The following is a 24,232-nucleotide window of genomic DNA, read 5'->3' as shown; positions in this document are numbered from 1 at the left end:
AATTCATATAGAACAGATGCCTTTTCCATGACTCTTAACTAGAAGTGGCCAACTTGATTGCTTCCTTTTTGCCATTACTACATTCTGTAGGTTTAGTTATCTACTGCCTACAGAGAATTCAAAACAATTTAAAAGGGCATCTGGTATAAAGCACTCTCTGGGAAAAAAAAAAAAAATCTTTCCATATACAATAACTTTCTGTTTAGGTCAGAGAATTATTCAATAATTGGCACTTGTTTGACTAGACCATTCAGAATCAGTTTGGTTTGGGTTTTTCAATTGTAGGTAGAATTACAGGACTTTTTTTCTTTCCAAACAAGCAGGTTTATAAGCCCTAATTTCCAACATATTTGTGGCACTGCTGTGATTAAGACCTAGCAACTAATTCCTGTACAAGTAACAAACACATATTTCAAAAGTGCCATAAATAATTCAGTGATTTTTTTTTTCCTCCAGATTGTTTATAAATTATAAATTTTCATTTACTCTGTCCTAGTTTTATATAATACTGATAAAAATGAATAGCTAAAAGCAATGGTTTAATTGAAGAACAGAAAACAAGGGTAGGATGGTCAGAGCAGACCTCGCTGATTTGCGTTCCACTTTCTCAGTCACCATCATTTAAAAGGCTGGACCCGCTAATATGGGCTGTTAGAAGTCCTCACTTCCAATATTTATGTTTTGTGAAGCACTCTTAATGCACAAACAGTTGTCACATGAAAAGTTAATAATGAAGCACATCTATGAGGATGAAAAGAGAGATGCTCATTGCATCAGGAGTTGCACGTCCAGGCATTTCCAGGTAATATTTTTTCCGTGTTGCACATTAAAATGATTCATCGCAGGACCTCAAGCCTGCTGGCATAGCAGAGGGAGGTTGCAGGACTGGGACAAGTCCCCACAAGGACCAGAGGGAACAGCTGCCTGATGAAATTTTCATCGTGCTCCCTGCTAACATGTTAAGCTTTCGGGATGGGCTATAGCCACATTGCGGTTGGAAGTGAGAAACATTTTTCCGTCTTCCTGTGTCTGTCACAGCCTGTGAGATGAAACAGCCAGAGGACAGCCTGAGCCGGGACCACTGCAGCTGTGGGTATGGTGCCCACTTGGCAGAGATCATTTTGTAGTGGCTGGGCAGGGGTGGCTGAACAGCGGGGCTGAGCAGAACCTCTGCATCCCTCACCCCAGCACCTTTGAGCTTTACTCCTCTGATGTCCAAAACATGTTTCTCCAGGAAAGCTTAGCTCCTTTACAAACGTGTGTCCCAGCACAGGGCTGTGGCCCATGAGTTTCCCATCTATATCCAGAGGATATTTAATGAAAGTGGCTGCAGTTAGTGCTTTCTTTGGTGATGATTTTCACAGCTCATGCTAGCTGTGTCTTGCCACTGAACACAGATTGTGTTCTTTGCTTTGGTGCTCTCCTCTTTGAGCAGAAAACTAGACTAAGGCCAGAGGAAAAGAGAAATCTCCAAGCCAGATGGACCATCACTCTGTCTGGTTCTGCAGCCTGCTCCCACCCATGGCAAAAGCCACTTGAGTTAGAGGAAGGTGAAGGAAATTTTGTAATGCTAAGTTTGAAATGAAGGTTAGTGAACCTGTGCAAACGAGCAGCTTTCTCGTATGCTGAGTTGTGAGAGGTCCCTGCTGCAGCAATGTGCTCTGCCTGTCCCAGCTGGGAGTGAGCACTGTTCATCCTGACTTGCTGTTTCTTTGGAAATCCTCTTTGGTTTTTTACTGCAAAGGTTAATACTAGTAAATAAATGTGATAGTGATGCAAATCTCCAGGGAAGATGACATGAGGAGGAACATGCTGACACCCCACACTGCAATAGCTGTGTCAGCCAGTGAGCAACACCAGTCTTCAAGACCCAAGGTTTCTGTTTGTGATACAGGGATGCTGCTCCATCTCACTGCAGCTGTGTGAGTTTACTCAGCTAAGAATCAGGCCCAGAAACCTTAAAAAACCCAACCAGTTATCCAGTGCAAGCAGAGAGAAAGAAATGCACCAATAGTGGGTGAGAGGGGAGCGGGGGCTGCCAGGCTTCTGCAGAGAGCTGTGCTACATATCAGGTGATAACCAGCCCTAGGGACAGCCCACTCTGCTCAGGGCTGGGACACACGGGGTGTGTTGAAAGCACTGCCTGCTCCCTCAGCACCAGCTGCTGCCTTCGCCTTGCAGAGCTGGGCTGGAGTCAGAGGCTCAAAAACTCTTTATCCTGCCTGCTTCCATAACTGATCACAGCAACATGGGTGATAGTGTTGCTCATTAGGTATAAAAGTTGTTTCCTCTGTGGAAAACAGAAAAAAACTGCACAAGGACGGTTATATACACATCTCTGTGTTTATAGTAAGTACACATATAAATTATGTATACATGTGTAAGTAATATGTAGAAGCATAATTCTGTGTGGGAGAGAAACATCTCTTGCAGTGTTTGTGTAGACCCACACTCTTATGCAAATACATTTTGTTGGACATTCAAACACAAAACGAATAGCAATAGAAATCAGGATTGGGAAACTAGAATGTAACAGGCAGAGCTGAGAGCACACTCTCTGTGCACAAGTACAGTGCTGGTGCATGGTTTGCTCTTCTACAGGAGGAAGAGCAACACTGGAGATAGGGAGCACTGGGAAGGGGTCATCACCTCACTGGTTTTATTGCAGCACCTACTTTTTGTAAAATAGATGCCTGCAGAACTCATCCCATTGTAGTTGCTGGAAAAATTCCTGTTGGTTTGGGTGCTTTACATTGCATAATCATCTCAGGTTTCAGGTAAGATGTGATTTGGTACTAAGCAGGGCTCCTAAGTGTGTAATTGTAGGGGTGATGGTGTGTGCCATGCATGTGTTTGGGCATAGGTTCAAGCACCTTGCTGAACAGGGCTCAGATTTGCTAACTTGACTAAGGTGCTGCTGCCTCAGTGAAAGGCTTCTGAGCTTATACAACTGATTTTTTTGATTTTTTTTTATTACTTGTCAGGCCAAAACAGGAAAGGATCAATGCAAAGTGTTACTTCCAAAAGTACTTATTCTCTTCTCTCATGCTTCCTCTATGATTTTTAAATTAGGTCCATGCAAAAACCCTGTGTAATTTCCAGCTGTGTCTTTCTTGGCATTTTTAAATTCATTTATCAATCTCAAATTATTGAGAGGTTGTTCTTTCTTTTCCTTGGTGTGTGTGTTCTTTTCCTGCTGTAGAAATGACATGGCTCCAATCTGCTGGCTATGCCCTTCTCCTTCAATTATTCTGTTCTGAAACTTTCTTCATGTCTCTAACCCCCCCTTTTTTTTTTATTGGCCTGTCTTTTTTTGACTTCTACCCTTTATTTTACTGTCTCTCCTCTCCACAATGCTCTAATTATCTTGACTTTCCACAGCCATTTTGCAAGCCACTAGCCAAGGCAATTTCAATGTATTTGAGCTTGCCAAAGTATTCTTGGATGGTCCCTGCAATGGAATTATACTGTACTGAACCTAAATTTGACCCGCTGCTGCTCTGATTATAGTCCTGCCTGGTCTGCATTGAAAAACCCCAGTACATTTAAAGAGACAGGTTTCCTATTATCTTAAGAGGCAGCTGTCGTTCTCCCACATTTCTTCTTTGTGTAATTAGTTTAGAGAAATTGTGTCTGTCAATGCCACTCTTGATGGTGATCTTTGGGCTCCTTTTCTTAAGCTGAAATGCCATTGTCCCATAAACCATCAAAGGCTTACTGTGAGAGACTCCATTTTACAGTACCATGAAATGAAACATTTATTCACAAATCCACATGTGCCTGGTTCATAGACCACTGGAATTAGAGGGACTCTTTCCACTGACTTCAGGGCTTTAGATTTTGCCCTATTTCTATTTGCCCTAAAAAGTGCAACCTTTTGGCTAATGCCCCATGACATTGTCCTCCCAGACACAACTTTACCTCTCATGCTTTTCACTCCCAATAAAAAAGTTCCTGCACTGACCCTAGATGACTTCCCAGGGTTGTTTTTCACTCCATTGCAGGACTTTTGGTTTTTCAGATGTTTCACCCAGCTGGAATCACACATACAGGGCACTCAGTGGCAGAAAGGCAGAGAATTTCACAGTGATTCTAAAGGTTCAAATGTAGCAGCTCCCATAGTTTATGTCTATATCCATATGGACGTTGTGTGACCCAGGACTGCATATCCCTTTTAGTGAGCACATGGAAAACCAGCGCATGCAAATGCCAGGATCTGATGGAAGCAGGGTTCAGGGCCATTCTTGTGGACACTTCTGGAGTGGAGAAACAGTGGGATAGCTTGAAATTACCCACACCAGTTGAGACAGGAGGCATGCTGTGCTACACAGCAGGAGGAGCTGTCAGCCAGCACCTCAGGACTCCAAACCCTGCTCAGCTTCCTGCTGCAAGGCCATGTCTTATAACAGCCAAGAACAGCACTAACCTGCTGTTCCACTTCTTTCAAGTCACTTTTATTTCATGAAGAAAAAAAAATTGCATTGGGCAATGGAAATAAGCATCTTCATTTTCATTTTATTTTTGTATTCTATCACTGTTATTTCACTTCATCTTCCTCTCAGCCTCACTGCATGTACCAGCAAGCTCAGAATCGTGATTTGTGGCCATGTACGTGTCCCTCAATGTTTTTCCCATTTGCAGAGTGTGGTATGAGAGCCAAATTTCACATAAGGAAAGGTTAATTCAGTGATACCTGCTGAGTTGCTGATACCCAACTCTGGTTGGGTTTGAGCATCTCCCTAAATACCTGAGCCATATCTGAAAGCATTTGGCAATGACCTGTTGGATTCCCAAGGCTGTTGCAATGGCAGTGCTGAACAATGCCCAGTTGAAGTCCTGTTGAGATCAGTAGGAATGGATTTAGGGGAAAATAAGTATCTTTGAAAGCCCAAAGCCTGCAGGTGCTAGGAATGGTATGTATCATGGTCAGAGATGGCAAGCTCTTGGCTTCAGAGTCTTGGAAGAGTTCAGTGTGGGCACCCACAGGTGGAGTCAGGCTGCAGAGCCAGGAGCAGCTTTGGGTGTCTATCTAGATAAAGGTTTCTGTTCTGTCTGACTCAGTAAATTCACTTCAGAAGAATGCAATTTTTAAAAAAATACAGCAAGTGTTTAGTGCATGGAGATGCAATCTCACCTGGCTCTTGCTCCCAAGCAGGGGCTGGCTGCAGTCACACACTTGGGTCTCCTCCCTGCAGACAGGTTTAGGGTATCAGTGTACCAGCCTAAGTGTGAGATGGGACAGTGTCTGCAGACCTGGGGGCTCACAAACATCTGAGACAACTTGTTAGGATGAAGAACCAGTGCCAGGAGGATTAATATCCAGCAAACACTAACACTAACGCTAACACTACCAGAAAACAAGACATGAAAAGCTGAATTATTTTAACATTACCTCTGTACATATCTGTTAGCCTTTAGGGATGCTAATTCCTTCAAACTTAAAAAAATCTGTCAATCCCTTTTTCATGCCTCCTTCCTCCTTTCTTTTGGAACATACCTTTATTTCTGAAGCTTCCATACTGATACCTCTGTTCTCCTTTCAAGAAGGTCTAAGGAATAATTGTGCATCTCACAGATATTTTTCTACACCTTTAAACTCTGCATATCCACAAGCAATGTGTGATTTATCCAGTCCATCCGGATGAGCTCTTGTACATTTTTGAAACTGTCTTTCTCCCTTTGATTTTTCAGCCCTCTCCTCCCTCTCTGCTGCAAGGACAGTGAGTAGTCACTATACACTGTGCATGGCTGTTGTCTGTGCTCCATTTTTTTGCTTGTCCCCATCTCCCTGATGTGTCCAAGGGCTAAAGCTGTAGGGAAGGCCCTGGCCCCTCTTCAGTCCCATGGAGCTGGGAGGAGCAGACCCCTCAGTGCCTCTTGATTATTTCCCTCTTGCAATGAAGCTTTTTCAGGTATTGTCTTGGCAATCAATGGCACCTCAGTGTTTTGTAAAAGGATTCTTCGTCCCTGTCCCTTGATGGTGTTGTTGAGTCCCTACTTACTCGCTTCAAGGTCTCCAGCATTGGCAGAGTGGTGGTGTCTGCACATCTCAGGTGGCTCAGGTCCTTGGGTCCTTTTCTTTATCCTTGGAGGCCTTGAAAGTTTTCCCCAGACGGAAGGTGAAGAGTCTGTTAATTTCACACTTCAAAATAATCTTTGCCCTCTATTTCTCATTCTTAAACGTTATCCAAGGAGATGTTCTAGGGAGTCAGGAACAATGTGGGGCTTCTCTATCTTTCTCATCTGGTCCTCCCACAATGCTTTGATTTCCATTATCTGGAAGCATTTCTTGCCATTCACAAAAGCCAACCATCATGCCCTGCAGGCTGCTATCCCTCTGCCCCCATGCTTGGAGGCGACCAGCCAGACAAGCTCGTGGTAAATATCTAAATCTTGGCAATGCTAAGATAAATTACTTTCCCCTGTGCTGCAGAAGGTAGAGGGCACAGAGCACTTTGGCATGTTTCTGGCAACCTGCATTGCCAAGTTGGGAAAGCGAGGAAGAAGGAGGCAGCCCCTGCTCCTGACCACTGGGCACCCCAACAGAGGAGCCTAATGCCGGGCATGAGCCCAGCAAAGCATGACACCCCACCAGCTGGTGTCTTCTCTTTCCATCCCAACCCTTTTATCCAAAGAGGTAGACAGAAGTGTGGGATTTGCCTGCTGTCCTTGCAATTGGTCCTTCCTGCAGTCTGATGCCATCACTGCAGCCCATTGCCTGAGCACAGCTCTGTTCCACTGCCCCAGTGTTACCCCAATGCAATGACGATCCTCTGGCACTTCTGTCCTTGGCTGCAGCAAGGGCCAGGTTTTACTCAGAGAGACTGGTGATATGAATAAATTGAAGCAAATAAACTTTTGTAGCTTACCCCAGATATGGTCATATTTCTAGTCAGATTTTCGCCTACAGCTCTGATTCAATTTCAGCAAATTAAAGTTCTTGCCTTCAGCTCATCTCACACTGCAGGTCTTGTGCACAGTGTCTGGGAAAAACATAAACTTGCTGAGTTCCAGCACCTGTTTAATGGGGCAAATGGGATTTTCCAGAGTGGAGCTCAAAATACCTTAAAATTAGAATTTTTACGCAGAAGGATCCAAGAAGTGCTGTGGTGAGGCACCCATGTGTGAACAAGAGAGAAGGACAAAGTCATGGGCTGAGCTCAGCTGGGAAATAATGAGCCTGGGAAAGCGCTGGGGTAACTGACATGTTCATGTCACTGCCGTATAACCTGGGGAACATCAGGCACTTCGGCTGACACTACTGCCATCTTCTTTTCCTACTGGAGAAGACACTCTGTGTGATTCTGATACCAAATCTGGGGCTTCACTTCTGTGCTGTGAGGTGAGGCAGTTCATGGAGTGCCAGGCTGCTCTCTGCAGTGCACAGACCACTCAGACCCCACCCTCACTCAGCTGAGTTCATGGGAAGACTGAGGGGTCTCCTGTTTCTCCCTTCCCCTCATCCCCAGATCCCCACTAGGATCTCCAAGCACACTGCCCAGTACTGGTTGGGCACAGTGTGGTCGTTCAGGGAGGGGGCTTGGAGCAGGCTTGGGAAACAACAGGATGTTTTAATCTTTTCCTGCAAAGCTTTGCACAAGAATGGGTGTTATGTTTGGCTGCATAGAGGAGTCCTCTCTTAAAGAGCTGGTTTCCTTCTTGCCTGAGGGGGAAGGAATGATATCAACCAGATTTGTTGAATACTAGCAGTTTTATATGTTGTCATTGGGATTGTAAACACTTTGGGTCATCAGCCCTCTCTTGTTCCAATGCCTTTGCATGAGTCCTGCATGAGGAGGCCCTTCCCCTTGTTTCTTGATGCTGCAAAGACACTGCTAAGAAATCACAGCAGTATTTCTATTCTGCCCTAAAGTGGTCTCAGCTGCAAGGGCTCCTCTGACTTCCAGAGCTGCTGCTGTGGTGTTACTGGGGACACTTCTGTCATTTTAGACCACCTCCTTCCTGATTTCTGTTTCCCTTCTTATGGCCAGGTGTATTATCAGCATGTTTTGGGGCACATATCTGCTGTGTGGGCTCTCCTGTGACCTCCTCACTGGTGGCTGGTCCCTATCCCCAAGCTGCAGCAGGCAGGCAAAGGCACAAGTCCCTACACAGACACCCGTTTGTAGGAATGAACATGTCTTCCTGATCGCTTGGGCAAAAAAAACCCATATGTGTTTTGGATTAGTTTTCCCCAGATGTTTTTCAGCTTGCATTTACCCTCAAGCTGAATGGGATTTGTTTATGCACTGCCCAGGTTTCCTGTTCCCGTGGGCCCTGGCACTGTACCTCTGCAGTGTCCGCACTGCCCCCTGTCCCAGGACAGCAGGTCTGATCCCTGAGGCCTTTAGGAACTCCTCAGACTCAATAATCCCAAACCACTCTGGGCTCTGTTATTCCACAGTGCTGGCGGTGCCCTCCTATTCCCAGTGTGGTGATGCTCAGGTGGCTGCATCCAGCTGGTCCAGTGGAGTTTTGTCTCCAGCTGTCCCTGCCTCTTGCAGTTCCCCTCTGCTCTGCACCCAAAATGCTCTGTCTGTGGTCTGACTGCAGCTGCTCCAGCAGCTGGGTTACCCAGCACAGATCATCACAAATCTGCACATGGCAGAGCATGTTTTTGGCACAGGATGTGTGTCCTGCTCACACCCTGGCTGCTGGTGAGGCAGCAGCTGCCCAACCTACTGCCCAGCTGGGGTCTTGAGGGATCTGAGTCGGCCGTTCCTGTCTGTAGGAGCAGCTCCTGTGCCATACAGGGCATGGTACAGGCCTAGTTATCAGCTTGGAAAATTATCATCCCAACATCAAAGGGAAGGAGACCACGGTGAGAGGGTGACCTTTCACAAAGGTGCTGGTAGCAGGATTGATCCACCCTGCAGACTCTCCCTGCAGCAGGAACCTCTCAGCAAATTGGGGCAGTTCCTGCTTTCAGATGTCAAAATTTTCTCACAAGCTGTTAACTAACTTTGTATTCTGGCTCTAAAATGTTTATTTTCCTTTATCTTTGTAAGAGTCACTTTTGCAAAATTAAGTGACAGAGCAAGGAACCGTGGGATCTTTGATTCAGTGTCTTTCATTTTACCAAGTTAGTGAAGGCTGTGGTGAGTTCACAATGCACTAACTCATGCTACCTGGTGGTTTGGTGGCAGTGGCATGGGCTGGGGTTCAAATGACCTTTGCTGAAGAGCCCATCTTGATCCAGGCTGGCTTTGTTTGGGAGAGGTTAAGTGCACTCCAGCACTGATAACCACGATGTGAGAGGCTCTCAGGAGGCAGCAGCCTGCATGGGAGGGAGGGGAGATGCCTTGCACAGGAGAGAACAGCCAGCCCTCCTTAAAACTGAGTGACAGAGAGATGATCATCTCTGCTTAGCAAGCAATTGCTCATACTTGTGTCTCTTGTTGTACTTAAGGAGAGCCTCTTTCCTTCAGTTAGGGGGTCAAAATTGTGCTCTGGTTGCAGGGAGCTTGGGAGCAAAGCATTCCATGGGTGCAGGAATCCCTCCTAAATTCCTGGTGTGCACTGAATCCATGCTCAGGCAGCACCTCTGCCTCATTTATACTTTTGTTCCCTTAAGAGTAAATACATGCCTTCCTCTCAGCATTTTAAACAGCTAGAGAGGCAGCGCTGCCCTACCAGCAGCACTGAGGGCTGTGTGCCTTTGATTGCTGCTTCAGTGCCCAAGCCCCTGGTCTCAGTTTCAGTGAGGAAAGGCCATCCCATGCAGCACACCAGTGTCAGAAGAGCTCATTGTTTAGGAGAGCCTATTAACAGAAAACTCAGATGTTTAGTCTTCCCTTCCCTGAGGTTTTTTAAAAAAATGTTTTCCAAATATTGTTGCATGCCATAAGGTCTTTCCCCCACTGCCAGTCGCTTCTGCAGTGCTTGGATGGGAGTCATGAATTCACTGGCAGGCTGTGCAGCAAACCGCCACTTTGGCTCCTGCCACCCATGCACCGGCCCCTATTAGGAGGGATATGGCAAGTGGTTTATCTGCTGCCCGTATGGCAGCCCTTATGGGGCAGCCATCGGGGGAAAGTGATGCCTGCCAGGGGGTTGGCCCCCTCTGACTGGCATCGCTCTGCCCCCTGACGCCTCCTCCCCCTCAGAAGCCTGCCTCTGCTGAGACTCCACTCCCCAGCATCTCCCTGCTGCCGTTCCTCATCTTCAACATGAAAATAGGGGCTGTGGAGTAAATCCCATCAAAATCATGACCTGCCAGGATGCTGATCCTATTTGGGTTTCCTCATCTGCAGAGCATCACTGTTGACCTGCCATCAGCACGGTCCCTCAGTCACCCCATTCTCCCAGCTTGTTTTCCTTGGAAAGACTATGGCTCCTGCGGTTGCTGACAAAGTTTCTTTGTAAACGTCCCGCGGGCTGTCAGTGCCTACTTGCCTGGCCGGCAAGGAGGGCTATCACTAATGTGTGTCATTCATCAAAGCAAAATTACATGTGTCCCAAAAAAAGGGACAGCATGCAGACAAATTACAGCATGCAGCAAATTGCTTACTTGCAGAGGAAAAAAAAATACAACCCGCTGTTTTCCTCCCCTCCCAGAAGTAGGTGTTTAATTCAACATATTAACACTGAGAAATCTAATTATAGCTGCAGGCCGAGGGGAACCCAGTTGCAGCACAGCACAGCTCTTGCCCCAGCCGGCGGGCGTGGTGTGGCCACGCTGTGCCACATCCCAGCAGGGTCAGCCCATGGCCCGTGCTGTGCTGGCCAGGCAAGCTCCCCATGCTGCACCAGGGACCCAGCATGGGGAGCAGCCCCAAGGCCACCCTGCAGCGCTCCAAAGCACCCTGGGCCACAGAGGAGAGGAGATGGCTGTGCAGGGCTAGAGGGTTAGATTATGTTTTTAACCACCTTCCTGCACTGAGGGACACTTCCTTCCTCTCTGGCTGCAGCTGTGCTGCTCTGGTGTGAGCTGGGACTGAGACTGGAGAGAAGAGCTGTCTGTGTTGGTGGAGCAGCTGCTGGGATGAGGGGCTGGAGGGAGAACCTCCAGGCAGGTGTCAGCCACATGCTCTGGGTGCCAGCAGCCTTCCCAGAACCCCAGGGCAGGGCATGAGCCTGGTGCATCCCTGGTGTGGTACCTGGCACAGCTCCTCTTCCGAGGGAAGGGGAAAAGGGACCTGGCCCCAGCCACCCTTGATTCCTACCTGGCTGCCCTGCCAAGAGCACCTGGCAGGGGTCTGCTCACCTGGTTTTGTCTTTCAGATTGCAAAAGCCCCTCTTACATAGTTAATTGATTTTCATTAATCACAGTCTTCTCATCTATTTGTTTATGTTCTTCACTATTCACAAATCTGATCTGACATCTGAGTTACAGGTTTCAGAAATTAGCCTTCCTCCAATGTTTGTTCAAGGTATCTCTATTTATTTACAGTTCTGTCAAGTGCCTTTCAATAGGACTGATTTCTACTTTTGGCAAGCAGAGGAGCCTATTACTTTCCATAGAAAACATTTTTGCCGGTGGGGCAGAACCTAAATGGGTAATTGTGGGTCAGAATGTAATACCCTTACTGGAGCTCAGCTGCACTGGGCTGTAAGGCACCCCAGAAGGCTGGGCTGCAGTGCACCCCTGTCACTGCCTGGGCATCCCATATACCTGCCGGGAAGAGGGAGCTGGTGACAGATCCCTCTGCTCCAGCAGGAGCCAGGCCAGAGGGCTGCCCTCTGCACTGTCAGAGCTCCCCAGCAAAGGGAGCCCATTGCTGCAGCCTGGCAATTCAGTTTGGTTTGCCACAGCAACCTGTTTGCTCCTCCATCAGAGAACAGCTGCCTCCAGGAATAGGGCTTCTGTATTTCTCAAACAACGGTTAACCTGGCAATGACATTATTTTCTTATTTGTGGAGGATGGTGTGTGCATTATTACTGAGGTACCTCAGAAATAATGTTCTCTGGCTCACTCCACGTTCAAGAGCTACTGTCTTTTATGAAGCATCATGCAAAAGGCAAGAGAAGCTTCTCCTGTTCAAGCTGCAGTAGACCTTGTAAAGGAAAATAAAACAAACCATAATTCTTTATCAAAATAGAGAAAAAGAATACAAAGAGAGGGAGAAAAGTAAGGGCACATTGCACTAAGAATTAAAGGTAATTTTGGAGTGCCCCCAAAATAATTGCCCCCATTTTTCCTGATGATGGTGGTACTACAGGCAGGAGGGGAATCAGGGAGTGAGAGCTGATGGGCTCTCACACATCACACAGAGGCAGTAATCCTCACATCCATGCTGGCAGTGACAATGACTTCATACACTTCCAAGGGATGTGTGGCATGAGAGGATAGTTACTTGCCTGTTTTTTTAAGCATCTTTCTTGGGACTATGTTTCTGTATTTCAGCCATTTACCTTGACACAAATGTGATAATGTCCCGTGAAATTTTCTGGGGTGGACAGAGTGGAATGTGATACTGGAACATCTGCATGGCCAAAGTCAGGGTGCTGGCTGGAAGGAACTGCAATGGTCATGCACTCAGGAACTCATAATTACTGCTGTTAGGTAAAAGCACCTTGGTCGGAAGGTACATAAAGGCTGAAAGACCCAGCTGAATTAATCAAGCTTTGGGTGAACCAGGAGCTTCAGCTGGGAGGTGGCTATGGAAAGGGAAAAAGCAGTGATGGGGTGTGCTGGTCCAGGCAGCCCCAGCAGAAGCAGCATCAAGCAGCATCAGTCAATTGATGTCAAAGCGACAGATAACCATTCACCTTCCCGGTGACATCATTGGTGGCTCTTACCACTGCAAATGATCCTGACCCCAGAGCAACCTCACAGCCCTTCCTCACCCTTGGCTGCTCTCACAGTCAGACCACATTTGAGTCAAACAGCAGAGGGGAGTGAAAGCCACAACCTGCAATCACCAACCTGAAATAGCCCAGAGGGACCAGTTCCTGACCTCTCAGGCTCCCTGCGAGTGTCTCTTGCCTGCTGCAGCGTGGGCGGAAGCCGATGCCGACAACCTTGTGGGCCACCTGCGCCCTGGTTGCCCCGAGCCACTGTGTCATCAGTGAGGTGGTGGAGAGCAGTGCACCCAAAACGCTGCCTGTGACAGGGCGGTTAGGGAATTGCTGGCCAAGCCTGTGTGTCCCCAAAGATCAGGTCAGCATTTGGCTGCCCTGTGGTTACAAACCCAGCCCCTGACCTTCCTGCCATCTGTTGTCCGGCCTCACAGTAATGGAGGGGTTTCTATTCTTGCTGAGCTGAGTCCACTGGGTTTTACCCATCCTGTAAACAAAACCAACCCTCTGGAAGTCAGAAGACATCAAGGTTGTAATTTAGTTTCTTAACAGCCTTGCTGAGGCTATTTTGGTATGCGTGCTGTGATGGTGGCATGGCGCTCCCTACTGCCTTGGCCAGCGATCGGGGCAAGGAACAGCTGGGGATGAGAGCCTGGCAGGGCACACTGATGGTCAATGACCTTCAGCTGCAAGAAGGCTGCTGTGTTAGTCTTTCTTCGTTACAATTATCTTCCTCCAATGATCTCCTTACCTTCTCAGTTGCTGTAAGGTTATTGTACAAGCACAAACATAATGGTTTTTCATGTCCCTCTGAAAAGCAAAGGAGAGCCCAGTTTTCCCCTTAGCCAGGTTTTCCCCACCAGCAGTGTCCTGTTGGTGTTTTTATACCAGCCCAAGCCCTAAACTTTTTCTACGCTGGCTGTACTTTGCCATGGTGTTTCTACATGGCATACTCATAGTCTCAGTGATAATGCATCATAAATCACTATTTATGAACACCCCAAAGAGTGCACTTTATTTTAAGTCATTTGCATTAGTTTGGTTTTGGTCTGCAGATCAATGTGTGACTGTCAGAGCAGTGGGGCAGAAGGACGTAATCAGGAATATATCCCTTTTGGGTACTCTTTAAGAGCAGCCAGGCAGCTGTAAAGGGAATCTTTACTCTTCATAAAATATTAGAGGCAAAAATTAATATCTTGTCTGCATTTTGTATCTCAGTTGCTCCCTCCTTTCACTGCCCATGAACTGTGCAGCTGATTCACCTGCAGCCACCAGGATTTTGTCAGTTAAGGCACCTTTCAGGAAAGTGTTCATTGCCATAAATGCAATGTCTCTGACAGAAGTCTCACACAACCAGCTGAAATGCCATCACCTGCATCCCAAGGCTGCCAGCGTGCTGGTCTTGGTCCCAGTGTGCCACATGACCCTCACCAAACCCCAGTAAGGAGATAGGACCTGGGCTCCAGACCAGCAGCGTGCCCTCTTCTTCCCTCATGCTGAGACCTGCCTGCCAGCTCCCAAACAGCAGCACGCTCCAGCACCCGTATCTGAGTCCCCTAAGGGGAGCATGGACAGCCTGCACAAGCTCAAAAGGTGACAGTTTGCTGTCCTATCTGCCTCTGCCCTGCTGTAAGTTCTGCCTTTGAGCCCTTCTGCCCGCAGTGCAGTATTGCTGTGAACAACAGGGTTTGTCCGCAGAGCCCTTTCCCCATTTCCTCCTTCAGCCCTGCATTTTCAGGGACAGCTGTCACAATGTGACATTTGAGGGCTGGAAGGTGACAAGTGCCCCTCTACATACAGCAATCTTGCCAGCAGCCAGGGACACCAAAACCACGTATTAAAACTTTAGCCCTCTGAAACACTCTTTCATTAGGAACAAAGCCCTTCTCCTCAGTGCTCCAACTCTCCGTACGCGTGCAAACTCATTCAAAACCTAAATTCTTTCTCTGAATTAAATTGTCAGCCTCCCACTCAGGCAGATACATTAGCACTGACTGTGTAACATCAGCTCAGCTCTCTGTATAACATATGAATAAGCCTTTAAAATTGTATATTCTGCCCTGCAGCATTTATCTCATATTTTGATCCTGATTTTTCCCTGCTAAAACTCTTATTGGTCCCTTCAAGTGCATTGATGGTTTATGTGCTTCTAATTTAGGGTTCATTTGGGACTTGCCAGTTCTGTGATCATTCTGTATCAGTTTGTTCACTTACTAATGTATTCTCAAGCCACAGATTATGATGAATTTCTGAGTCTGGTAGAGATAGTGACAAAAGATTTTCTTCACATTTCATAATATGAAGATGTAGCAGTTTATACTTCTGAAGGAGATATTCATCACCATTTTAATTCTCTTTTTGAAAGAAAAAAGGCATTATTTATATTTAGAAGCAAAGGGAGGCTTCAGGGGTAATTTTGAGGATAGGGTATGATAAGACACTTTAGTAAATTAAAATCAAAAAATTATAAAGGCTAGAAAAATTTGTGTTGATACTCCAAAATTTGTGAAGATTTGGTGCCTGCCGCAGATGAGTAGGTTGAAACATGGTAATTTAAAAAAATGCATTATACTTTCAGTAAATTGTCTAATATATTGCATTTGTGACATTTCTCATGACCAGTTTGAGTTCCCAGGAAACCTTAAATTCCAAGAAATATCATCTTGGAAGCCAGGAGGGGAGGAGAACTCTCCTGGCCCCTGAGCCATGGCAGAGCCCTGGTCATGGGGCTGTGGTAGGCAGTGCTGCTATCGGGGAGTCACTGGAAACTGCCAGTCTCCAGCTCTGGCAGATCCTGCTAGATTATAATAGATGGCAAACCTCCATCGACTTTGAGCAAGGAAAATATCCCATCTTTTTCATGTGCAGTGTGAGTAATAATTAAAAGAAACATATGGGTTTTCAGCTGATGTACAACCACATAAGGATTATCAATGATATTTTCCCCCCGTCCGTGTCCTTGCCCCATGGATTGATTCGCTTATCCTAAGGCATCGAAACTCGGCAAAAAAAAAGGCGCCATGCTTCTATTGTGTGCTCCCAACTGCAGCACTACCTTTTTCTTTCCTCAGAAAGAAAACGCAGACCGCCCTGCAATTAGCAGCAAAACCATGAATACTTTCTTCGTTAACCACAAATGGTTCTTTTCGCGACGAGCGGGCTCACATATGTTCTAAATATGTTCAGTTTCATTAGGCGGCGAAGCGCTGTGGATCTGCTATTTTATTCAGGAAGGCAAACAAGAGCTGCATATGTGCAACATAAGTTGAGGAGAATGGGAAAAACTCAAGGCACTTGCAGAGTGCCTGAGATGCTCGGACGTGATGATTTAATGTGGGATTGCACCCAGCTTGTTTCCGTCAGCCTTGTCACTAGCAGAGATCAGCGTGATCCAGCCCGTGATGCTCTGACTGGTGATGATCCAACCGGTGGTGCTCCTGCCCTTTGGCAGCCTCAAAGTCCTTCAGAAAAGTGGACCAGAAAAGTGGGGCTGCAGGTGGCCGGTGTGTGGGTTTGTCTCTGCTGCCAGCAGCAGTCCCCCAGGCTGAGGGGCCAACCACTGCCCACCAAAAACCCTTTCTGAATGACAGTTAACAAAGGCAGCTTGCAGCAGGATGTGCCACTGATTCCTGATGCCTGCAGGATGCAAGGGGTGAATTCATCCCAAGCCCAAGCCCCCATGCTGGGGGACAGCTGGACCTCAGGGTGCCAGAACAGTCTGCAAGCTGAGAGAGATGGCTTTGGGCTCCCCCAGATTTTCTCCTATTGGAGAAAAATCTCTCAAATTTTTCCATTTGTAGTCATTAGGAATTTTTTGCTTATTGCTTTGTTTCTCTAGTTATCTCGTCAAAATGTTCCAAGAATTGAAAATTATTTTTTTTTCCATAACTCAGAAGCATATTCACTTTTTTCTTATTTTTTTCCAAGCCATTTTGGACACAGGGAACAAAACAGCAGGTTCTTCAGACTGCAGTGTCCCTTTTCTCTCTCTCCCAGGAAGGCATGATGGACCAGTTCTAATCCATGTAGCAAGTTTATACAGTGTAGCAAATGAAGATTTGTGTAAATCACATTTTTTATGTAAACACATACAGTGTTAAAAATATTCACACCCTTGAGTGTTTCCCATCACGTGTGCGCTAATGAGGGGATTATGAAATATGTTTTCTGTGCTTTACACTTGGTCCCTCTGATCCACTCTCTCCCACCAGAAGGGACCCTGGGGAGGGTGGCCCTGCCTGCGGGCAGGGAAATGCTGCAAGAAGTCGTAACAATGTGCACTGTGTCCTTGATCCCTTACAAGAGCTGGAGCTGCCGCGTTACTGACGCAGTGCCGTGGGACTTTGCATTCATCAAGGAGAGAGTTGTCTCCTATGGAATTGCGACCTGTTGGAGGCACCTGGGGAGACTGCAGAAAGTGATGCTGACTGGATGTCCACTCATGCCTGCAGCCTTGAAGTGCCCTCCCTTAAACTGCATGCACGGAGTGATATTCCTCAGAAATAAAGACAGCAAACAAAAAAAAAAGACCTCTCAGAGGGCCCCAGGAAAGGAGCTGTAAGAAAATTAATCTGTTACTATTTGCTGATGGTGTAGAGATATGTTTTAAATGCCTGATTTGTGGCAGAGAAGCAGTTGTAAAGCACCAAATCAAATAAACGAGTGAGAGCTGCTGTTGTAGGAACAACCAGCAATCAATAAGTATCCCAATGTCTGCCACGACTCTATTCATTTTCCTTTCCCCTAAACCTAGGAATTCTATTAATAATGTCTTAGGCTGTGCATGGACTGCTCTGTAATCTTTGTGCAGTGCTGCTGAGCAATTTTCACCTCGGCACACCCCGTGCCTGCTGCCAGGAGCTCAGGAAGCATGGAGTTAAATAAGTTTGTCTTTTCCTCCATCCGAACAATTGGAATCAGCAGTTTGCATTATTTTAAAAATGAATGCTTGGAATCAGCAATTTTCTTTTTCCCTTTTTTTTTTTTTTTAAGATCTTGAGGTTTTTTTTTTTATTTAAAGTGGAAAACTACATTAAGTGCAAGGCACTCAACGAAGAAACAGTCATAAAGCCTAAGTATTCTTAGAGTTATAAAATATGTCCGTGGTGGCAATTCTACTGCCAACAATGAAGTTTTAAGCATTAATATGCCTTCATTGCAGTTTTAATGCCTTAATATTGACTCTATAGCTCTTTTGGGTAATTTTGCTTTCTCTGGTACTTGAAAGGTGATGATGTCAGCGTTCTTCATACTGATTCATATGCAGGTTGATGAAGCTGAGTTATTTATTGAGTTCCATTATATTTTCTATAAACATTAGTTCTCAATAAACAGAGACATTTAGCCGAGGGTTTATTTATTAAATAGGTACTGTACAGATGGTTTTGCCACACATGATGTGCTGCAGAGGATATTACTCAGGAATAATCAGCTGTGTTATAGCTTGGCTAAATTAATAAGATGATAATGATGAAATTGATGCTTTTGAGCTAGGCTTGGTAAATGGTTTTTGCATAAACAAACTGATAAATTTGAGAAGCAATTACTTGCTTGTCAAAGATAAAAACACAACAGGGCCCATTTATAGTTAGGTCCTATTTATTTTTAAAGATTGTACCAGATTTTATGTTTAATACGCTGCAATTAAAAAATAATACTTAAATGAAGAATAATAAAAAACTAACTTTCTGAGCTCTCCTTCAAATTTGAAGATGCAGCATTGCTTGGTTAGACATCAAGTAAACTTTTTTCAAGGCTTTCACTACATCTAGAAAAAATATAATTGTTTTATGAAAGATGCTGTCTGGAGTTGTGCAATGCAGACTCTGGCAGCGCTTCTGGTAGCAGTATTTGCTCTAAAATTAAGCTGAATTTCAGCTAGAGAAACACAGTCTCCAATTCCCTGTTTAATGTGGATTTCTCTGCAGTGATCACACAAGCAAACAAAACACACATGTGCTCCCCACACACCCCACCTCCAGGTACTTGCCAATAAAATAATGAGATGGGTGTGGACAGAGGTATGTGTGTACCTACATATGCACAACAAAGAAGACATCATGACTTGTCTGCTAGGAAGTCTGTGTGCTATGTGATTTTGCACACCAGCAAGAGTAGCTTATTTCTGTTTATTTAGAGAAAAGAAAGGGACAGGTGATGTGCAGCCCTTCAGGTGGCCCTGCTGGAGGGGAGCTCCTGAGCTTCTGACACTGTGTTCTCAGAGAGGTAGCAGCCTCTACAGTGACCATGGTTGGTGGTTTCCTCCTGAGGCTTTGAAGGCACCTTAGGAACATACATTTTAATTTTGTAATGTTCCTGAGAGATGTTATCACACAGCTTTTTGTCACCTCTGTGGTGGGGACAGGTAGCTCCTGTATGCACTGGTGGGACAGCAGTGCTCCTAACAACTTCCTTCCCCTTCCCATGCGCTGAAGAAAAGGCTCAGGCCTTCAGTTATTTCCTTCTTTCCTTGAAAATTTCCATGCACCCATGTCTTCTGCTTATAAATGCTGCTGTGGGACTGTCCTTAGTGATTACTCCTGAGAAGAGGAATCAGATGGCCAAACATAGCAAGCTGCACAGGCATGGCCTGACTTAGGAGTTTCCACTACGCACTTTCTGACACAAAAGGCGTTTACTTGTAGTCCTAAAAGGACTTTTGCTTAAATAATTTGCTTCATAAAGACCTAGTAGCCATGTGTGGGAGGAATCCAGCCCTGAAGGACCATGCACCAACACAGGCAGGAGGTCCTGCTTGCCCAGGAGGGCTTTCCACCAGGAACTGGCATGGCCTTTGGGAGGTTTTGCAAAAGGAGTGAGCAAGGAACCCACCCCCTTGCTATTTAAAATGTCTCACCATGAGCAAAAATAGATTTCTAAAGGTCCTTCTTTGTTGTGACCTCTTTTTTTTAGGAAATCTGGTCCTGAAGTATTAGTGCAAACTATTCTATGACTTGATGTTAGCAAGTACTTCGTGTGTTTGTCTTGTACCTCTTCATAAAGGATTTAAGGTCTTATGCCAACCTGAAACTCTCAGCAAGAGAATCATTCTCCCAGAATGCAGCCAACAAATAAAAGAAAATTCATTCATTTTAGCAATATATGTAAATTAGTCCACAAGTAGACACAGCTTTTGCTGTTAGTTCAGGTTGATTACCTGAATGATAGGTATTCATTGTAACAAAATAAAACAGGATCATTGGTTTAGCCTTAAAAATATGAAATGAAGTTGTCTATGGTACTTGTGTCAAAGGTATGAAGCTCAAGGTGGGCTTTTCCCTGCTGTGTGGGACTGGGTGCTCCTGCTTCAAAACCCAAACCAAACTGGCAGCCACCACCCTGGCTCTGTCCAGCTCCCACCACCCCAGAGGGAGATGAGCCCCTGGAATGCTGCAAGGGGTGTGGGGGTACCTCAGGTGGGAGGAAAGGAGAACCTGTCACTTCCCAGTAAATGTTCCCATGTGTCTGGACCCAGAGCTGCCCTGCTGCCCCTTTACAGACTCCCCCAGGCTGTGTATGTGGGAAACAGAGGAATAGGTTTGCATTCACACAGAAATTATTTATATCATTATAACTATGTATAGGCTTTTACAAATATTTTTTAAAATTTTCTTGCTGCTCTGCAGGGAGATTTGAAATTATATGACTTTGTGAAAATAAAAAAAAATATGGTGTAGATCAACCTGCTGAGCTGAAATGGGTGTGCAGAGGACAGGGACTTCCCTGCACCGCTCCTCCAGGGACTAATTTAGCCCAGACATCAGTGTGAACTGACATTCCTGCTGCTGAACTGAAGTGTTTTTAGCAAGGAGGTGTTGAGTAGAGAAGGATGAAGCCATTCCCATGCTGTGGTGCCACATTTACCCAGGCTCAGGGTCAGTGTGAAACGGAGCTGATGGATGGCATGGGTTCACATAAAAGTAGGTCTTGGCAAAAGATTTGGGTGAGAACTTCCTTGGGAAAAAGAGAGTATATTCTTTTGGGTATTGCCAAGGTTCTTAGGGAGGGGAAAAAAAAATAGACAAATCGATGTCACTTCAGTGCTTTCAAAATAAAATAACTTTTTATGTATTGCTGGAAATTTCATTTTAAAAAAGTTAAGGCTTTTTTGTTTGTTTGTTTTGTTTTGGGGCTTTTTTTAAAGTACCATGTTCAAAGAAAATATTTACTTCAATTGGTGAAGATTTTCTGTCAATGAAGATCTTCTCATCCTGTACAGCTTTACAATACCCAAATATATTACTGGTCAACGAAAACTGAGACAGAATTTTCCCAAAATACTGTTGAAGTTTTTTCCTGCTTTAGACAAGGTCAGTGTTCAACTTTGGTTTTGGTAGGATGGTCAGCTCTGATCTGCTGGCGCCAAAAAAAAAAAAAAAAAATAAATAAAAAAAAAAAAAAGTACTCTGACTAGAGAGAAAGCTGGAGCTGGAGCTGCACAGGGCGCCTGGGCCGGGGGCTGCTGGCCCCAGGGAAGCTGTGTGGAGCCTGCAGAGCCCTTGCCTGGCCTCTCTCTGCCCGTGGGGCACGGGAGGCTGAGCAGCGCTTGCTGGCACTTTTGTCACGGCGCACGGAGCAGCCGAGCGGCGCTCGCTGAAACTCTCGCTCCTGCCTTGGAGCCCTGCGTACGGCGGCGCCTCTAAACAGAATCATTCATTATTAATTAGGTCACAATAAAAAAATCCTACGGATGCATTCGCGACACTAAATGAGCCGATCGCAAATAATGCGATTGTAATGAATTCCAAAGGAATAAATAATGGCTGAGCCATTAGCATAAAGTGCCAGTCGCAGCTCTGCGCTGCCCGCCTGCCCGCCTGGCACCGCTTCCAAACCCACCCAGCCGGCCGCCGGCCCGGGCCTGGGGGATCCTGCCACAGGCTGCCAGCGGGCTCCGGGAGCTGTCCCGGCCCCTGGCCTGCTGGGGGGTCACGATTCTTTGGGGACTCCCACTGGGGCTTGCGGTGGCATCGCCCCCAGCACGGCCGCCCCAGAGTCCCTTTGCAGGCAAGAAATAAGATAATGTGGAAGCATGCAGGAAGATATTATTGCACCTCTTGCTCTAATATATAATCAGAGCTTTTGTTCCATGTCTTGCGCAAGCAAATTAATTAGAAATTTATCTGACCAGGAGTTCAACGCAGCGTACATTTAAAGCAGAGGACATCCCTGTGCATTTGTTTGCTCTCCGTCATGGAACAATTATCTGCCCATTTAGGAAATTCAGCATTTGTTTCTATTTTAATAGAAGCTCCTAAGCATAAAAAAATACCAGACCACTTCTGATTGTAGCGTGCTTAAAAACCTCCAACAGGAAAACACCACTTGTAACCCCTCTTCTCCCACACAGAGCATCACCCCAGGTGTTTCCAGGAGGCCACTGGGCAAGCAGCAGCTCCAGCCTGCAGTGGGACAGACCTGCACAGTGCTGGCAGTGACAGCACAGCCACCTGGGCAAGAAGAGAGCTCAGAAAGCAAGAAAATAAAAAAGGATGAATCTGGAGGGAGAGGGGTGCTGGGAAGCAAAACAGGGGTGGTGGGGTTCTGGGAAAGAGCTGTTTCCCCCAAGCTATGTGGATGTGAGGCAATAAAGCAACCTGGTAAACACTGCACCAGTGGCTCTGGGGACTTTGGCCCAGGACAGACCCTTCCATCAGCCTCACCAGGAACCCTGGCATATGAAATTAGCAGAACAGGTAGCAGGGTGGCGGTGGGACCTGTTTTGTCAGCGTCCCTTCCCTCCCAGCAGCCAAGCAGACAGGCGCGTCAGGTGCTTATGCCCCTCTTATGTCTGCTGTTAAAAAACCCAGCCAGGGAATGTCATTAGAAACAGCCACACCATCTGCCTTTTCCTCCCCTCCCCTTTAAATAAGGAAACACCTTGTCAAACACATCCCACTAAATATCCCTAACACCCTCCCGCGTGCTTCGCGCTCAGCGGTTCATGGGATCGTGCACCATCTGGACCCTCGCGCTCCATCTCGCCGGCAAGGCCCCAGCTCGGACCCACCGCGTGCCCCATGGCCAGGGGCAGGGCTGCACCACCCACATCCATGCATGGCAGCAGGAGGTCACAGAATTAAGCAAAAGCAAAGAGTTAATGGGGAAAAAAACTCCAGCAATTCCGTATCGTTAAGCCTAGAAAATTAACCAAGGAGGACCTTAAACACAGACATTTATTAACATGTAAATGAACTGAGTCAGCAATTAGTTCATAGTCAGCATAATTGAATAGAATATAGCAATGAAGGTGCCATTTAATTATTCTCATTTCGTTTAAGGTAAATATTTACTACAATCGTGGAGTTTCCCTTGTCTTTGGCAAGGAACACCAGTGTCAAAGTACCAACCTATGTGAAAGTTTCTCAAGAACTTTAAAAAGGGCAAGTTGCCACTTTCCATCCTCACGGTGCTGGTCCCTGATGCCATGGATGAGCATGGCCGAGGAGCACTTCCTGCTCTCCTGTGCTTGGGATGGCTCCTGTGGCACCCAGTGACCAGCACCTGTGGGCCCTGAACCACACAAGGTAGGTGCTGCATGTAGTTTGGGGCTTATGCCGGCTCAGCTCCCTCCTGCCACAGCCCTGCAAAGCCAGGCAGTGTCTCAGGCACGCGTGTGCACACACGGCCCCCCAGCCCTGCTCACTGACCGTGCAGATGAGTCTTTGTTCTTGGTGATTACTGTGCAGACAACACACTCACCCGGCTGCACCGAGACACTGCGTACACACCACGCGATGTGCTGATAAGGGAAATAGTGTGGAGAAGAGCCTAAGGAGATAGAAGAACATTATTTTAAATTATCTTGAACATAAAAAACAAAGTGAGGATTTGGCAACCTTGCAGCAAAAACCTCAAAACCAGTTATTCCTTTTAAATAAAAACAAAAATGAGAAACAGTAACTATTAGAAATCCCACCTGGTGCTTTCTCTGTGTTAATGATGCTTCTTAAATTGCATGTGGGTAAATGGTAATTTTGTCTCACACCATTAAAAACTAATGGAACCCTTGATGATAAGAAATGCCATAGCTAGCTTGTTGGAAAACGTTTAATTAATAAAGTAATAAAATTATTGTAAACTAGTGCAGTTTCACAGAGGATTCAATGGGATATAAAACAGATAAAACATCCTTGAGAGTTGATACAAGAAATAAATGCTCCTCTATAAAAAACAGCACTATAAGCTTAAGCTGGCCTGTGTTATACCAAATTAACACAAGCTATGATGACAGTAAAGGTGTTTGGATGAGCCTTTCATGGGAAGTGGTAGGAAAACCTCCTGAGTGCAGACAGGTGTTTTCATGAGGAGCAGAAAGCCAGCACTGGTGGGAGCCCAAAGGTGGCTGCTGGTGGGATCTGCAGCCCTGTGAACCCACGAGAACAATTCTGATGGTGTTATTGCTGTTACTGGCCTGTCCCAGATGCTCAGGAGTGAGGGACACCACCTCCACTAGCCTGAGTGGCTTTGGGGTGAGGCACCATCCCACCC

At 46.1% G+C, this 24,232-nt stretch overlaps 1 long non-coding RNA gene across 1 annotated transcript in view; it reads right to left on the bottom strand.

The window, feature by feature from the left end:
* LOC111931969 (uncharacterized) overlaps positions 1 to 24,232 on the bottom strand; it is a 66,911-nt gene that overhangs the window by 15,690 nt on the left and 26,989 nt on the right. The window contains exon 6 of the long non-coding RNA XR_015289123.1: positions 23,444 to 23,512. This is a non-coding gene — a long non-coding RNA (uncharacterized LOC111931969). The remainder of the gene's footprint in view (positions 1 to 23,443; positions 23,513 to 24,232) is intronic.

This window comes from Cyanistes caeruleus, chromosome 7 (genome assembly GCF_971803275.1).
Source record: "Cyanistes caeruleus chromosome 7, bCyaCae1.hap1.1, whole genome shotgun sequence".
NCBI classification, from domain to species: Eukaryota; Metazoa; Chordata; class Aves; order Passeriformes; family Paridae; genus Cyanistes; species Cyanistes caeruleus.
This window is presented reverse-complemented; position numbering and strand designations above follow the sequence as displayed.